We start from the raw sequence: 17,785 nt of genomic DNA, 5'->3' as shown, positions 1-17,785 counted from the left end.
ATGCGTAATTTCAGGAGCCGGCCTGCCTCCCGCCCTCAAGTTATTATACACCAGCGTTTTGGGCTCAGCCCCTCCCACCTCCTTAAAGCCGCCAGGCTTTTCTGCGCCTGCGCCTTCCCGCGATTATCCGAGCTTCAGCCGTTTTAGTTTCACGCGCATGCGTCTTCCTACAAACCGTTCTCTCTTCACCCGCCAAGAAGGGGGAGGGGAATGGCGGTAGGTCCCCGTAGGTCCCGGGGGATAGATAGTATGGGGTTCTGGGTTGTGGTGAGGGGTCCCTGGCCTATTCTTCTCGCCCCTGGCCGACCTGAAGGTACCGGCGCTCCCCGCCCTCGCGCCGCCTACGCTCCTTTTCTCCCAGAGCCAGCCCGTCACCAACTGGGGGCTGCGGGGCTGCGTACTTCCCGCTACCGAAGCCAGCCCTTCGGCGCTGAGAACACGTCCGAGGCCTTCTTGCCGCCACTGCCCCTTACCTGCCGCGGCTGGGCCAGGGGCCCGGGCCCACGCGGGCTTCCCGAGCCGGGACCTCCGTCCCGTATCGCGCTGTTGCCCTAGCGAACTCGCACCCTGCGACCCCCGCTACCCTGCCCCAAGCGCGGTGGGCCTGAAAGCCGCGGGGCGCTCACACGAGAGGGGGGCGCCGGGTGCCGCGCCTCGTGAGCGCTGGGGGAAGCCCCCGGTGCGTACCGGGCTCCGCTGTCGGGAGCGGATTCCTGCTTAATTCTCCCAAGGCCCAGTAGGGACCGTTACGTCCATTTCCCGGGTGGAGGCGCTCAGCTTGGCGAGACTCCAGGGTCACCCCTTGTGCGCATACGGCGCGACACTAGTGATGTTCGTGACTTCCAGCATTACTGCCAAAACTGGAACCATGCCCAGAGCCTCCCAGTCCTCCCCTTGTCAGATCTCGGCTGTCCACCGCATCTCCGGCCCGGTAGACCCATGCGTTAACACAGGGGTAGCACAGTTAGGGAAGGCCTCTCAGTGCCACCGCGGGAAGATGCAGGCAAAGCATGTTTTCGCCCCTATAACGGTCTGGAGGCCAAATCCAGCTTTGACAAGTTTGAGAAAACTGGAAAAGACATCAATGCAATAAAGGGAGAGGACGATCCAAGACAAGGTCCCTGAGGTCGGCAAGGCCCGATTCTGAAAAGCTATTTAAGCCTTGGCCAAGGTATTAGCTTCAAGCACAAGAGAAGGCATTGGCAGGGCTTCAGCAGAGCGCAATAGGAGCTGTTTGAAAAGGAGAACTCTTGCTGGATTCACTGAGGGGGACATAGATGGAACAAGCAGAGTGAATGACGCGGCCTGCCCTCAATTGCAAAAGGAGCTGCAAGAAATAGAGCGCATTTTGGCTGGAGTCTCCAAGATGTGGGATTCCCAAATCTTCCAGATCTAGAATCTATCTCTGGGTGATTCAAAAGCAAGGAGAAAAGAAAGCTTTTTGATTTTCGGTGCTCTTTCCCCAGGACATCACAAAGCTATCTTAAAGGTTTCTTAATAGGTTATGCATTTGAGCTCCCTGGTCTTATTTAGATGACCCAAGAACACTGGTTTCTGATTAGATGAAGGAAAAACCCTGACCCCTCGGTAGTGTGTAAAAAAAAATGATGTTTTTGCCTTTAACAACATGGCTACACGTCTAGGATATTTATTTTTCCTACGGTTTTCTGGAATTTTCTTCCATAATAAGTAAGTGTAATGTGTAATCATCATAGATCATTTCCTCAGGATAATTTCTAGAAGTAAATTTATTAAAAGGATCTGAATTTTTTCGGGCTCATAATAAAAGGTTATATAGCGCTTGACAGCCCTCACGGTGGCAGATGAGGATTCCATATGCCTTAGTTTTGCTGGAATTGAAATTTTCCTTTCCACTAATCTTTGCTAACTTAATGCTGGAAAAAAACATGCCTCTAATTTGCATATTTGATTACTAGTAATGTAGAATAAGTTATGTACATTTATAGCCAATTGTCAGTTCCTTTCTCCGGTGATCTGGGGCTTGCCAGGGGAGGTAACTAGGTTTATGTATTTACTTATTTTTAGAGGAAGTACTGGAGATTGAACCCAGGACCTCGTGCACGCTAAACCTGCACTCTACCACCGAGCTATACCCACCCCTTTTTTAAGAATACTAACCCTTGGCCATAAATCCTCCAAACATTTTTCTGTTTGATTACCTCTTGTTATTATTTTTAATGTTTAGACATACAGAAGTGTTTCATTTTGATGAAGCCAAAGCCGTTTATACTTTTGAGTTTATCTTTATGTTTAGAAAGCCCTTCCCCATACAGAGATGAAGCACATATTTATTCATTACCTATCTTTTTCATCAATTCTAAAGGACATTTTTTTCAGTTTAACCTCTCTAAAAGAGGGATATGCCTTAAAAAACAGTGGCATATCCTAGTTTCATTGACAACATTTTTTTCTTAGTGGTGAATAAAACATGGTGTGTCTTAAAATTAATGACATCATTGACTTGATGGAAATTGTATATTCTACTTTTTTCTCTAATTTTTTGTGATCACACATTACAATGATTAAAATTATGTTTTTACAGTTTTTTTTAATATTGCGAAGATCTATCTATGATATAATAGTATTCAGGGGGAAAAAAGCAGAATATAAAATTATCAAGTGGCATATAAACCATGTAAAACTATCTTAATGGTACATTAAAACACTGTGGCCAAAGAAATACAAATTAAATAATGTAACAAGCAATGCCTTTTGCTACTACTTTTCAAAGTGATGACCCTTAAAAAGAGCCATAATAGAGCTGGAAAGAATGCGAGAAGTTGCCGTGCAAGTTGGAACGTGAATCAGTACACTCTTTCTGGAGGACTACTGATAATATATATTGAGTCTTAAAAATATACAGTATTCTTTGGGGGGGCTACTTATAGATCAATAACAGTATAAATCCATTTCCTAGAATATATATAATTATGCACATGCACAGAAAAAAATTATATATATATATATGGAAAAGATATAATCCAGGATGTTTACAGGGACTTTAGGTGATAGGAACATGGGTGAATTATTTTTCATTTCTCTGGATTTTCAGTTGTTTTAATGCTGAATATAGATACAAGTAGATACAAGTAGATACAAATAATATATTCAGCATTAAAACAACTGAAAATTACAATTTTCTGAATTGTAAGGATTGAGATCGTTAGGACTCTTCGCATCCTCCCATCCTCCCATCCGCCAGCCTAGCACCGTGGATCAGCTGCCTCCGGAACGTGCTAGGGACCGGGGACCCCACTTTGAAGCTGGAGACCAGAAAGACAGCAACGGTGGCTAAGGTTAGAGCTTGGGAACAGAGCCCAGGCCGGTGCATTTTGGCTGGGCCCTGCCAGCTGCAGCATCATGGCTGTGTTAAATAAGAGCCCTCCGATGCCTTATGAGGGCTCTGAAACCACTTAAACTGCCCAGTGTGAGTAGAGGTACGTTCTTTTTTTGTGTGATGGAGAAACAAAGGCGTCGCGACAGCCCGCCCAGCGCCAGGGGCGGAGCGCCGGGCCGAGGGGAGGGGCTCGCGCTGCCGCTGGAGCGGGCTCTGCCGCTGAGCGCGCGCGACCTGGAGAGCGGCTCCTAACACGCCCTCTTGGGTCCGTTCGGCACATCTCCTCTAGGCAGAGCCTGACAACCGTGGGTTTTGAACCTTCATTGGTTCCCCAAGACTTCAGCCGGGTGGCTTGCTGTGGATGAATCCTTCAGCCATGTGTTGAAAATATACTGGTGGCTAAATGTCATTACTCACGTTTTTAAATGTTTTATTGTGGTAAAACATACATAACATGAAAGTTACCATTTTAAAAATTTTAAGTGTACAATTAAGTTGTATTAAGGACATTTACCATGTTATGTAAATATGACCCCTCTCTGTCTCTAGAACTTTTTCATCTCCTCCAACTGAAACCATTTAAACGCTCACTGCCCAGTCCGGCTCCCCCAGACCCTGGGAACGTCTATTCTGCTGTCTGTCTCTAGGAATTTGCCTCTTCTAGTACCCAATGTAAGTGGAATCGTACAATATTTTCCTTTTGTGTGTGGTTTATTTCACTTAACAGTGTTTCCAAGGTCTATCCATGTTATAGCGTGTGTCAGAGTTTCCTTCCTTTTACAGCTGAATAACATTCTGTTGTATGTATATAGTATGTTGTGTTTATCCGTTAATCCCCTAATACACATTTGGGTTGGTCCCACCTTTTAGCTATTGTAAATAATGCTGCTTTGAAATTTCGTGTGCAAAGTATCTGATTTTCTGCTTTCAGTCTCTATGGAAAACAGTTCTTCAAAAAGTTGAACATAGAATTACCATATGATTCAACAATTCCACTCCTAGATCTATACTTTAACAGTTATTTTGCATTCCTCCCAGCAATTCACAAGGTTTCCCGTCTCTCCGTATCCTCACCAACACTTGTTATTGTCTGTTTTTGTTTTTGTTTTTGTTTTTTGACAGCAGCAGTCCTAAAGAGTGTGAAGTGGTATCTCACTGAGGTTTTGATTTGCATTTCCCTCATGATTAGTAACACTGGGCGTTTTTTCATGTGCTTATTGGCCATTTGTGTATCTTCTTTGGAGAAATGTCTGTCTATGTCCTATGTCTACTTTTGAACTGAGTTGTTTGGTTTTTTGTTGTTGAGTTATAAGTGTTCTTTTTACATTCTGGATATTAATCCCCTATCAGATACATGATTTGCAAACATTTTCTCTCATTCTGAGAATTGTCCCTTATATTTTTGAGTCTTTGAAATTTTATTCTCCTTTTGGAAGTTTCCTTCACCCACTGCTTACTAGCTTTCCATATATGCATTCTATTCATGAATTCATTCACCTAACAAATGTTCCAGTGCATTTCCTGTGCCATGCTCTAGAGGCATGATCACAGAAGGGACTATCCCTGCCCTGGAGGAGATTCCAATCTAGAAGGGAGGTGAACCAAAAGTTAATAAATAAGCGATTCAGTCCATGACTGTAGATTTTGGCAAGTGCTGTGCAGGAGAGCAAGAGCCTCTAATGTCATTTGGGGGATAAAAAAGTTGCTGAGAAGGTGGCAGTTAAACTGGGATTTGACAAGTGATAGGGCCTGGTTAGAAGAGACTGATTTGGCAGAGAGAACGCAGCTTTGAGGTCGGGAGACTCCAAAGGCAGGAGTGGCAGCTCCCAGACCAGATGGATGGATGGATGAAAACCACCGAAAGCTCAAAGTGCAGTGACCCGTGGTCCACTTATACCTTTCAAAAAGTATTCTTGCTTCTGTGTTTGGAATGGTTTGATAAGGAGTCTTCCTTCCTCCGCCGACCCCATCCAACATCCACCACATTCTGCCTTGTACCCGCAGGCTCCGCTCTGGCCCAGGTTCCATTCCCTCTGTCATATGATGAATGCAGGTCATCTCCCTGGCTATATTCTTGTCCTTTGCCTGGTCATTCTCACCACAGTCATAATGATCTTTTTTCCTGCTAACAGCTTTACTGAGATATAATTCACATACCATTCAATTTTTTTTTTAGTATATCCACAGTTGTGCAACCATCACCACATTGTAAGTTTAGAATATTTTCATCACCCACAAAAAGAAACCCTTTACCCATTATCCAGAGTCATCTTTCAGAACTTCAAGTTGAGAGGGGAGGGAATAGCTCAGCGGTAGAGTACATGCTTAGCATGCATGAGGCCCTGGGTTCAATCCCCAGCACCTCAATAAATAAACAAACAAACAAACCTAACTACCTCCCCCCCAAAAAAAACAAAAAACATTATTTTTTTAAACTGCAAATCATATCACATAACTCCCCTGCTTTAAGTCTTCAGTGGCTCTCACTGCACTTCAAACTAAATCATTTCTTTGCTGTGACCTTCAGGGTCCTGCGTGATGTGATACAGTGTCCCTCCTCATCACCTCATTACTTCTCCACCCCCTTCTCTACGTTGCAGCCACACTGACCTCCTTTCTGCTCTTTTCCTGGAGCACTGTCCTCAAATGTTCATCCTCACTAGCTCCTTCTTCAGGTCTTTCTCTATCAACTTCCTCTATTCATTTCCTTCACAGTGTTTCTACACTTTATGATTATCTTGTTTGTTGATGTGATTACTTTTTACTGCCTGTTCCCCACACTGGAATGTTGGTTACAGTGCTGACACTGGAGTGCCTGGCCTGTAGGAGGTATCAACAAGTTAAGTGTTGAATGAAAAAAGGATTAAGGAAAGCAGGGAGAAGGACATTGGAAAGTCAATGCACTGGAGTGGATGAAGATGGGGAGAGCTGGAGGCAGGCAGAAAGGAAGGAGCTTATCAGTAGATCCATTTGGATCACGTTAAATTTGAAATGCCTCCAAGATATTCAAGTGGAGGTGTCATAGAAGCACCTGGAGTTTTATGAGTTTAAAGCTGAAAAGAGTAGTCTAGGCTGGATATAAAATCTGCTGTCACTGAATACAGATGATATTTAAAGCCTTAGAGATGAATAAAGGGGCTCACCTTTAAGCAGAGGCTCTTAGGGAATCCTACACCAGTTACCGTACACATTACAGATTAGGGGTTTATGTCAATGAAAGAATGAGCAACTAAATGAATGAATGAATGAATGAACGAATGGGAAAAAAAAGCAAAGGAGGCTGAAAAGAAGTGGCCAGAGAGATGGGCAAAGCCTGGGAAGCATTAAGGTGACAAAGGAAATAAGAGGACGGGGTTTCAGGTGAAAGAGTATAGTGAACAGGATCAAATTATGGTGAGAGGGCTCAGAAGATAGCCACCCTGAGGCCCTGGAATCTGGCAACATGGAGATGTCTGAGGCCTTTAGTAAGAGCAGTTTAGGTTGAGCAGGAGGGGTGGCAGCCAGACTAGAAGCGCTGAGAAGATTAAGGGATGGCAAGTGCAGTCCCAGCACACCCTTCTTAGCATGTACTATAATAGACGGGTGTTGATTTAAGCCACTAAATTTGTGGTAATTTGTTATAGCAGTAACAGGAAACTAATAGGGGTTTATTCCAGGAAATTAAAAGGATCGTTCATTTTCTCCCAAATTAAGAAAAATCATATGATGACATAGATTCATAGACACTCAACAGGTAGAATTGATGGATAGGTCTCTATCCCTAATAAAATCATAAGTTAAATAGGAATTGGAGGCAAATACTTAAATATGATAAGGACTTTTTACCAAACCCTAAAAGGATAAAGCAAACTACATGGAAATATCAAAGTAGTTTCCACTAAAACCTGGATCAAGACAAGGATGCCCATTAGTTTTTAAGGTTGTGTTAGAGTGGGTGGAGGGTATAGCTCAGTGGTTAGAGTATATGCTTAGCATGCAGGAGGTCCTGGGTTCAATCCCCAGTACCTCCGTTAAGATAACTAAATAAATAAACTTAATTACCTTCCCCACCCTGCTACCCCACCATCCTACTGGGAAAAAAAATTGTGTTGGAGCCTCTAGCTAGACAGTACAATCTGAATTGGTTTAAAGTCTTAACCAGAAGGAAAAACAAATGCCTGAGTAGATCTCAGAATACTGGGAATGAAAGACTGGTGGAGGAGTGAACTGGCCAAGAAATAGACAAGAAGAATTCAGAACTAGCTGAGTAGATAAATACTGGAAATTAACATATGGCTAAGATAGCATTTCTGTTGAGTAGGATAAGAGATGACTAATTTGATGAATGGTGCTGGTAGTATTGGCCATGCTTACGGGGAAAAGAAATAAAAGCTGGACTCCAACCCAGTGGTTCTCATCCAGGGAGTACTTTGCCCCCAAATGGACATTTGGCAATGTCTGGAGACATTCTGGTTGTCACAGCTGGGAAGTGCTATTGCCATGTAGTGAGGGGAGGCCAGGCATGCTGCTAAACACCCTACAATGCACAGGACAGCCGCCATGACAAAAACGTATCTGACCCCAAGTGTCAACAGTGCCGTGGTTGGGACGTATTAAATATTTCATAATAAATAAATATAAAACAAGATAGCAGAAGAAAAAAAAGAATATTTATATAACTTTGGGATGGGAAAAAGACCTTCCTAAGTAAGTCTGGAAATCAAGAAGCCAAAAAGAATAGGATATATTTAACTACACACAAATTTTAAGTTTTCCTAGAAAAACACATAATAAGGTATATAAGCAAGTGACAGGCTATAATGGTAATGAATCTGAAAAAAAAATATATATATATATGTATGTATATGTGTAACTGAATCACTTTGCTGTGCTCCTGAAACTAACATTGTAAATCGACTACACTTCAATTAAAAAATAGGAAATAAAATTTTTTTCTAATATTTCATAATAAATAAATGTAAAACAAGATAGCAGAAGAGAGGGGAGGATATAGCTCAGTGGTAGAGCATGTACTTAGTATACAGAAGGTCCTGGGTTCATCCCCAGTACCTCCATTAAATAAATAAGTAAATAAACATAATTAACGTCTCCCTCCAAAAAAAGTTAAAATAAAAATTTTTTAAAAGATAGCAGAAGAAAAAACCAAGAATATTTATATAACTTTGGGGTGGGAAAAAACCTCCCTAAATAAGTCTAGAAACCAAGAAGCCAAAAAGAATAGGATATATTTAACTGCACGCAAATTTTAAGTTTTCCTAGAAAAACACATAATAAAATATATAAGCAAGTGATAGGCTGAGAAAATATGTATAAAATATGTGAAAGACAAAGAGTCGATAGCCATAATGTACAATTGTACCTACAATTTTTAACAGAGCAGTAAGAAAACAGGATGTATAAATGGTAAAGCTTATGAATGAGAGTTCAACTTCACAAGCAGAGAAACGCAAATCACAGCAGCAGTAGAATTGACTAAAATTAAAGAGCAGGTCGTGTCCCAAATCCTTTATCCCCAGTCCAAAATTCATAAAGTCCTGGAAACCAGAAAGATGTCTTGACTTTGAGGCCAGTTCTTTTAGCAGCAAGACTTAACCTGAGCTAATATGAGGCTCTTTGCAGTCTTGACTCATCTTGCTTGGTGAGATTATTTTTAATATCTGCAGCGGAACCATGAATTAATGTGTTTGATTAAGAGATTCTGCCTCAGAGCCTGCTGGGTTCTGAAAATCCAGAGAAGTCTGCATTCAAAACAAGGATTTTTGAATCAGAACTTACAGATCTATAATCTCCAGGCTGGCAAGAATGCAGAGTAAGAGAAGCACGCATGGACCGATTGTCAAACATTAAAACAACCTTGCATCTCTGGGATAAATCCTACTTGGTCATGATGTATCATGTTTTTATATAATGCTGGATTTGATTTGTCGATATTTTATTAAGGATATGTAAGTCTGTATTCTTGAGGACTATTGGTCTGCAATTTTCTGTTCATAATGACTTCACAGGTTTCGTCCTAGGTAATGCTGGCCTTAGAAAAGGAACTGAGACATCAGTGTACCTCCCTCCTCTATCTTCTCCAAGTGTTTGTGTGAGACTGGTGATTATCTCTGCTTGATACAATTGACCAGTGAAACCATCTGAGCCTGGATTTTTCTTTTGGGGAATGTTTGAATAACAAAATCAATTTTTTAACCTGTGTTTCTTTTTTAAAAATAAGCCTCACGGCAACTACCTTTCCCTCCCCTGGGCCTGTCCACAGACAGAGCTTGGTCACATTCTCAGCCCCAGCCAGCCTCGGGCAGGGTGCTGGCTTGGCCATAATTAACTCAGATGAGTCAGGATTTATCCCTGAACCTGGATAAGGGGCATCTTCTCCAAGAGAGGAACCAGACAGTCATAATTCTGTTGGCACCCCAATCCAAAAATGGGCAGAAGACCTAAACAAGCAATTCTCCAAGGAAGACATACAAATGATCAAAAAGCACATGAAAAAATGCTCAATATCACTAATTATCAGAGAAATGCAAATCAAAACTACAATGAGGTATCACCTCACACCAGTCAGAATGGCCGTCATTCAAAAATCCAAACATGACAAATGCTGGAGAGGCTGTGGAGAAAGGGGAACCCTCCTTCACTGCTGGTGGGAATGCAGTTTGGTGCAGCGACTATGGAAAACAGTGTGGAGATTCCTCAAAAGACATATGGAATAGACTTACCATATGACCCAGGAATCCCACTCCTGGGCTTGTATCCAGAAGGAAATCTACTTCAGGATGACACCTGCACTCCAATGTTCATAGCAGCACTATTTACAATAGCCAAAACATGGAAACAGGCTAAATGTCCATCAATAGGTGACTGGATAAAGAAGATGTGGTATATTTATACAATGGAATGCTACTCAGCCATAAAAACCGACAACATAACGCCATTTGCAGCAACATGGATGCTCCTAGAGAATGTCATTCTAAGTGAAGTAAGCCAGAAAGAGAAAGAAAAATACCATATGAGATCGCTCATATGTGGAATCTAAAGACTCATGGACAGAGAATACAGACTTGTGGTTACCAGGGGGGTAGAGGGTGGGAAGGGATAGACTGGGATTTCAAAATTGTAGAATAGATAAACAAGATTACACTGTATAGCACAGGGAAATATACACAAAATGTTATGATAAATCACAGAGAAAAAAATGTGACAATGAGTGTGTATATGTCCATGAATGACTGAAAAATTGTGCTGAACACTGGAATTTGACACAACATTGTAAAATGATTATAAATCAATAAAAAATGTTAAAAAAAATAATAAATAAAAAAAATAATTCTGTTGGCAAATAAGCAGGGAATGGAGATTATGCAGGCAATCCTGTCTGCTACAGAATGAGGAGGGGGAAAGGAAGAAAATTTGAAAGACCAGGGAATTACCCGAAAGACTAAATTAAATCCAGAGAGACTGTCACCATTAAAAAGCAAGTTTGCTCTGTTTTCCTTCAGTAGTTATGGGGCTCAGAAAAGGACATGCTGGCTACTTAAAATAGCCAAGACATGGAAACAGCCTAAATGTCCATCAACAGATGACTAGTTAAAGAAGATGTGGTATATTTATACAATGGAATACTACGCAGCCATAAAAGCTGACAACATAACGCCATTTGCAGCAACATGGATGCTCCTGGAGAATGTCATTCTAAGTGAAGTAAGCCAGAAAGAGAAAGAAAAATACTGTATGAGATCGCTTATATGTGGAATCTAAAAAACAAAAACAAAAGCAAAAACAAAAAAAACAAAGCATAAATACAAAAGAGAAATAGACTCATAGACATAGAATACAAACTTGTGGTTGCCAAGGGGGCGGAGGGTGGGAAGGGATAGACAGGATATCAAAATTGTAGACCAGATAAACAAGATTTTACTGTATAGCACAGGGAAATAAACACAAGATCTTATGGTAGCTCACAGAGAAAAAATGTGACAATGAATATATATATGTTCATGTATAACTGAAAAATTGTGCTCTACACTGGAATTTGACACAACATTGTAAAATGATTATAAATCAATAAAAAATGTTAAGAAAAGAAAAGGATGTGCTGGGATTTGAGGATATTTTGACCTGCCATCTACTGTTCAAGAATGAATTCTGGATTCTCAGGGCTCACAGTCTCAAGGGAAATAATCTGCCTGCTGGCTACTTTGTACTGTTTTGCTTCAGAAAGGATTTAGGATGCATTAGTCAAGATGTGCGAGGTTATCCTGCAATAACAACCCCAAATCTCAGTGGCTTAACGGAAAAAAAGTTCATTTCTCACTGCCCATACTACATGTCCGTCTTAGGTTAAGGGGGTTCTGCCTTTCAAGGACTCAGGCTGCTGGAGCCTCCACCCTTCAGAACCACCACTCTGGCCCTTAGAGGCTTCTGCCCAGATATAACACGTAGACTTCTGCCAACAGTTCATTAACCAAATAAGTCACATGGCCAAACCTTTCCTCAGGAGGCCAGTGTGACAGAGTCTTGCCCACCATCCAGTTATACAAAGGGTTAAGTTACAACCACTGTGGTCACCCACTGACAGTGAGCCCTGAGGAGAATTTAGGAGGGAGAAAAACAGGATGAAGCAATCTGTGTTTTGGATATAGGGCCCCTAGACAGTTAAGATGCCTATCTAAGCAAGAATTTCAGTGACCCTGGTTTCTTGCACCTTCCCATACATAGAAAAGCACTAAAATCATTAACTTGAGATGTCCATTCTTTGTGATTAGCCGTAATCTTTTACCAAAATGTATGCATGTCTTTATTTCCCAGCCAGAAAAATTCATATGTACACTGGCTCCTCCTCCACCTCTTTAGAGCAGTTCCTCAGAGCTATCTGAGAAGCTGTCTGCCAGGCTGTAGTCCACTGGGTGTGTAGACCTTATTCACTAAGGTCCCTGAATTAAACTGAAACTCATTGCTCTTGCATTTTCTGTGTGCGTGTGTGTGTGTTTCTTTCAGTTGACACCTGGAAATGAAATATTATGGGTCTGGAAGGAGAAGAACCAGAAATACCAGTGAACAGGAGGGCTGACCACACTAGGTGGGGTGTTCATGCCTATAAACACACATGGAAGACGAAACGCCTCTTGCAGCAAAAAACAGAGCACCTGCTTGGTGGCACTGCTGAGTTTCATTTAGCCTTTGAAGGAGTCACCTCAGTCAATTCCCGGCCCCAATCAATCAATGAGGCAGGAGACACGGCAGCACCCAGAGACCATGGCCTTGTCAATAACACCCACACGACGCCAAAGTCCTCGTGTTTCTCACTTTCCAGACCACCCGCCTTGGTTCTCCCCATTCAGGGCTGAGTCTGCCAACTGATAAAGACCTAGTGTTTTGGTCCCAAAATTAGACACATAATTGTTTTAAAGTTGAGTTATTCCTGAGTCAAAGGAGTCTGAGAAACATGAGACTTCCCTATGACTCTGGGCTAGTATAACAGAAAAAACAAGTCCACAGTCAGGCCCTGGGGCCAGGCAAAGTCACCTGGGATGGCATGACCGGGAGTGGGCTGGGGGTTTCCAACATTTGAGGCAGAGCCACCAGCTAGAGGGCCGGGCTTGAGGAGTGGAGGGAGGCGATGAAAATTCAGGCAGCCGGGTTCAAAGACCGTTTCAGGGCCAGAACGCATTGCATTGCTGGGTGCTTGCTTCACCATCTCCGTCTCACTGGGGCCCCGCAGCAGTCCCAGATCTCCAAGAAACAGGCTCAGAGATGTGCATAGTCAGAGATCCAGCGAGTAGGTGGAGTGGAACTAGACTCCAGGCCATGTCCAAATCCAGTGCCCCTTCCACCACTCCAGCAAGTGGAGAGCCAAGGGCACCTGGCCACAAGGAACACTAGCTCCAGGGAAGGTCTGACTGCACCCCAGGACTGCAGTGGGGGAGAAGCCTCAGGCTTCTGGCAGATACCAGGGAGAGGAGTCGCCCAGAATCTCAAAGCAGTCTCAGGAGCAGGAATCTGCAAACCAATCCGGAGCCCTACCCAGCGCCAGGAAGGTGCCGCCCCTCCAAGAGGCACAGCCCACTCCAGACTCCGTGCAACCAGCAGGGGGTGCCCGCTCCCCATCCTCCCGCCGAGCTCTGGGGAAGCCCGCAGGTGGGCTGGGCCAGGAACAAGGTTCAGCCCAGGGAAGTCCTTTCCTTGCTAGTGCTTTGAAAGTGGCTGGACACTATTATCATCAGTTCTCACTGTGGGATTGCACTTGGGCAGGATAAGGACTTCTGCTTTTCATATTAAACCCTGCTCTTTAAATACTAAAGTACTGTTTGACACATTTATAAGCTGATACAATTTCAATAGAGTGCATGTTCTGTATCTGACTTGGCCTGGGTTCCCCTGAAAGCAGAGCCTCTGGGGAGCTGATTTAGGAGGTGACGGTGGTGACGAGCAGAGGAGAGAGGGCAAACATAACCCCTCGTTCCCGAACTCGCCCCCCACTCAGTCTTCCAGGACATTCTGAGGCACATTATGAAATGTCTCCAAAGTATCCTTCTGGGAAGGAGAGGAGTTTATCCATTGGCTCCTGACCCCTTCCTCCAGCACATGCCTAAAGGGAGATTCTGCCCAGGGTGGTCTCCCCGTGGGGGCCGGAATAAGGGGGAGTGAGTAAGAGAGTTTGAACTGGTGCACGACCTCAACCCCAGCCAAGAAAGGGACCAAAAGGAAACAAGAGGACTCTAAGGAAACCACCCACAATTACTAACAGGTTCTTCATCTCCGGGCTATTTATACAAGGGGAAGTTGATGTGTGTTTGGGAGGGATTCTGGGAAGACTGATTGCTTGGTTAAAGGACAAAGGCACATGCAGTTTTGCTATGTGTCAAATCTTCATACTCAGAAGGTTGTACCATTTTGCATTTCCCCCAAGGACTTGTGTGAGTACCTGCTTCTCCACAGTCTTGCCAATGGTGTATGTTGCAAAAACTTGGGTTTTTGCTGATCTGACAGGTGAGAAATGACTTAGTACACTTTCATTTTGCATTTATTTTATGAGCAAGATTAAGCACTCGGCTTATGCACAAGGGTTTCCACGGCGCTAGGCTTTTCCTTGCAATATTAATTCTGTTAGCTAATTACAGGAAAGGCAAAACCACAGTGAGAGACCACGTCACAGCCATTAGGAGTGCTACTATTAAACAAAACAAAACAAAACAAAAACAAAAACAAAAACACACAAAATAACTAGTATTGGCAAGGATGCAGAGAAACTGGAGCCCTCGTGCTGTGTTGGTGGGAATGTAAAATGATACAGCCACTATGGAAAAACAGTACAGTGCTTCTTTAAAAAGGTTTAGCATAGGATTACCATACAATCTAGTAATTCCACTGGGGGTGTACCTCAAAGAATTGGAAGCAGAGTCTCAGAGATATTTGCACACCCAAGTTTCACAGCAGCATTATTCACAATAGCCAAAAGGAAGAAGCAACCCACATGTCCACTGACAGATGAATGGATAAATAAAACGTGGTGTAGCCATACAACAGAATACTATTCAATCTTAAAAAGCAAGGAAATTCTGGCACATGCTGAAACATAGAGATGACTCTTGAGGACATGATGCTACGCGAAATCAGCCAGTCACAAAAGGACAAACACTGTACGATTCCACTTACGTGAGGTACTTAGTCAAATTCATAGAAACAGAAAGCAGAGTGGTGATCACCCAGGGAGGCAGAGATGGAGAGTTGTTGTCTAATGGGGACAGAATTTCAGTTTTGCAAGAATGAAGAGAGGTTCTGGAAACGGATGGTGGCTATGGTTGCACAAGAAGGTGAATGTACTTCTTGCCACTAAATTGTACCCTTAAAAATGGTTAAGATGATAAATTGTATGTGTATTTCATCACAATTTTTAGAAAGACAAGAAGCAATCCAAACATTGAATATATGGTGGAATAGATCATGCTACACTCACCCAGTAGAATATATTGCAGCTAAAAAAAAAAAAAAGGAATGGAGTATCCCGCTGAAGTGTGACATCCAGGATATGTCATTAAGTGAAGAAAGCAAGGGTGTTGGGCTGCAACCCACAGGTTTGCAAGCCTTGTAACTGCCCAGCTGCGAGACCAAAGAGTGAGCCTGGAGATGGAGCTGGAGACAGCAATGGAGACGTCAGCGGTTTATTGGATAGGGGAGCTTGCGAGTCCGAAGCAAAGTCCTGGAGCGACAGCCCACCATATAGGGCAGATGGCAAGCAGGACACAGCAGCAGTCCTTGCTACTCTGGGGAGAAGGAGGGTACCACTTATATGGGGAACTGACATCAGGTTGGCTCGTCAGTTACCAGGGAAACCAGCAGGTGGGGCAGGGGCAAGCGTGGAGGCAGTTACTGATGAAGCCCTATGGTTAAGAGGATTGGGTAGTCATGTGAGCAGGGCACAGGTGAAGCAGCGACCAGTCGAGCAGGGAACATACGGAGAACAAGAGAACGGCCACCTTGAGTTGGCCTGAGCATACAAAGCAGTTGTGCAGGTTTTATAACAGGCTGCAGTGTCTGAGAAAGGGAGGAAATTAAAAAGCATGTGCTTCTATTTTCAAATAGAGACAATGGAAGGATATTTAAAAATTTAATATAAACATCTACCTCGATGGGGAGGAAGGATCAGGATAAAAGGGACAGGGGTGCAGCTAGACACATCTGTACTTACCTTGCTTTCTAGTTTTGTCTTTGGAAACATGTAAATGCACACTTTTTTTAAAACAATTTTATCAATACAGAGTTAGTTGGATTGATGTCTCCTGTGGTCTTAGCAGCACAGCCTGAGAGGACTATGGATGGTGATTTGGGGAGGGGGGACAATTCGATTTATTTATTTATTTTAATGGAGGTACTGGGGATTGAACCCAGGACCTTGTGCATGCTAAGCATGCGCTCTACCACTGAGCTCTACCCTCCCTGACTCAGACTCCTTCTTTAAACTCAGCCAGGGCAATTCTGGCATCTCCAGCTCACTGACCAAGGGCCCCCATCGTGGCCAAGCTTCCAGAGTCATCTGGTAGCACATTAGGACAAACTCCGGGTGTTCTTGGCAGGACCCTCAGTCTTGAGTCATGGGAAATATTCCCATAGCAATCAACTTCCTACCCAGTTTTCTATACCCCACCCCTATCAGTCCCCCCAGAGGTCCTGCTATCGGACAGGTCCTGCATCCTTTTGGGTCCTCAAGCTCTTTCCTCCTAGACTAGGGACTGTGTTCACTGCTTAGGCTATGGGAGTAACTCATCCTAGTTACTGGTCTAGAGGCAGTAAGAGGTGGGTCTTCAGAAGGTTAGCATTATTCTATGACGCCCGTGTCAGGTGAGAGTCTTTGCATTGTCTCCAGGAAAAGTAACGCTATTCTTTTCTATCAAGGGAAGGAGGCAGCTGCTGCTGGTCTGAAGAATTCAGGGGCTCTGGGTGCTCAGGGTTCCTAGGTATAGCCACCCAAACAGCCCCACGCCAAGCCCTATGGTCCCATTCCTTCCGTTTAAAAGCCACAACTTCAGTTCAGGAAAATCGTCAAGGACGCACAGGTCTCCTCTGCAGCTCTGCTGCCTTCAGGATTAAATCCTGGGCCTCGTTTTCAGCACACTCTGTTTGCTGGCCGCAGAAGTGAGCATTTCTTTATATGTTGTCTTCGAAGACTTTCTGGCTTACACATCATGCCATGAGTCGTGTGGGAGAAGAGCCTTTCATTCTTTCTTCAGGGCTTCTAAGGCAGTTCAGAAAAGTTAACCACCTCCATAAGCCTTGTAATTACAGCTGCTTTCATATCTTTTGGCCAAAGGACTTGGCAACACTAGAGGTCAGGAGCATCCCTGAAAAGAGCAAGCTGGGGGAACTGCAGGGGAGAAACCCAGACCTGAGGGGAATTCAGAGTAAAGAAGGAGGGGAGGAATGAAGACAGTGAGTATAAGCAACTTTTTGGAGTTTAGTTATAAAAAGAAGCAGAGAATCTGGGAAGTGACTGGAAGGTAACGTAGGGTCAAGAAAGGACTTTTTTCCAAGATGGGAGACCTACCAGGAGCTCTACTTCCATTTCCCTTCATCTCCCTTCTTGCTGCAGACCCATCTACAGCCTTTTTGACCTCCGTCCTCAAGCCCCAAAATATTTTTGCAAAGCTCTGTTCGCCAGAAGGTTCTGAGCTGTAGAAGGTGAAAGCCACAAAGAGTCTTTTGTTCCTGCTTTCCGCTCTGTCACATCCTCCCCGTGGGGCAACGAGCTTGCTGCCTCAGTCAGGAGGCAAAATTCCAGAGCCGAGAGAACAAAGACATACCTCAAAATATCATCCTGCCCCATTTAATTTGGGTCTTTTATCCACTTTGATGTCCCTCCCTAAACATGGGGCTCCCTGTCTGCTGCTGATCTGGCAGGGCAGTTACTTTTCTCTGTATCAGAACTGTTTG

General features: G+C 43.6%; 1 long non-coding RNA gene across 1 annotated transcript; it reads left to right on the top strand.

The window, feature by feature from the left end:
- The first annotated feature begins 159 nt into the window (after positions 1-159).
- LOC140688402 (uncharacterized) lies at positions 160-13,006 on the top strand. The gene is made up of 3 exons (XR_012063052.1): positions 160-216; positions 3,908-4,030; positions 12,356-13,006. It is a non-coding gene; the product is annotated as an uncharacterized lncRNA (long non-coding RNA).
- The last annotated feature ends 4,779 nt before the right edge of the window (positions 13,007-17,785 follow it).

Source organism: Vicugna pacos, chromosome 22 (genome assembly GCF_048564905.1).
Source record: "Vicugna pacos chromosome 22, VicPac4, whole genome shotgun sequence".
In the NCBI taxonomy this organism is placed as follows: Eukaryota; Metazoa; Chordata; class Mammalia; order Artiodactyla; family Camelidae; genus Vicugna; species Vicugna pacos.
This window is presented reverse-complemented; position numbering and strand designations above follow the sequence as displayed.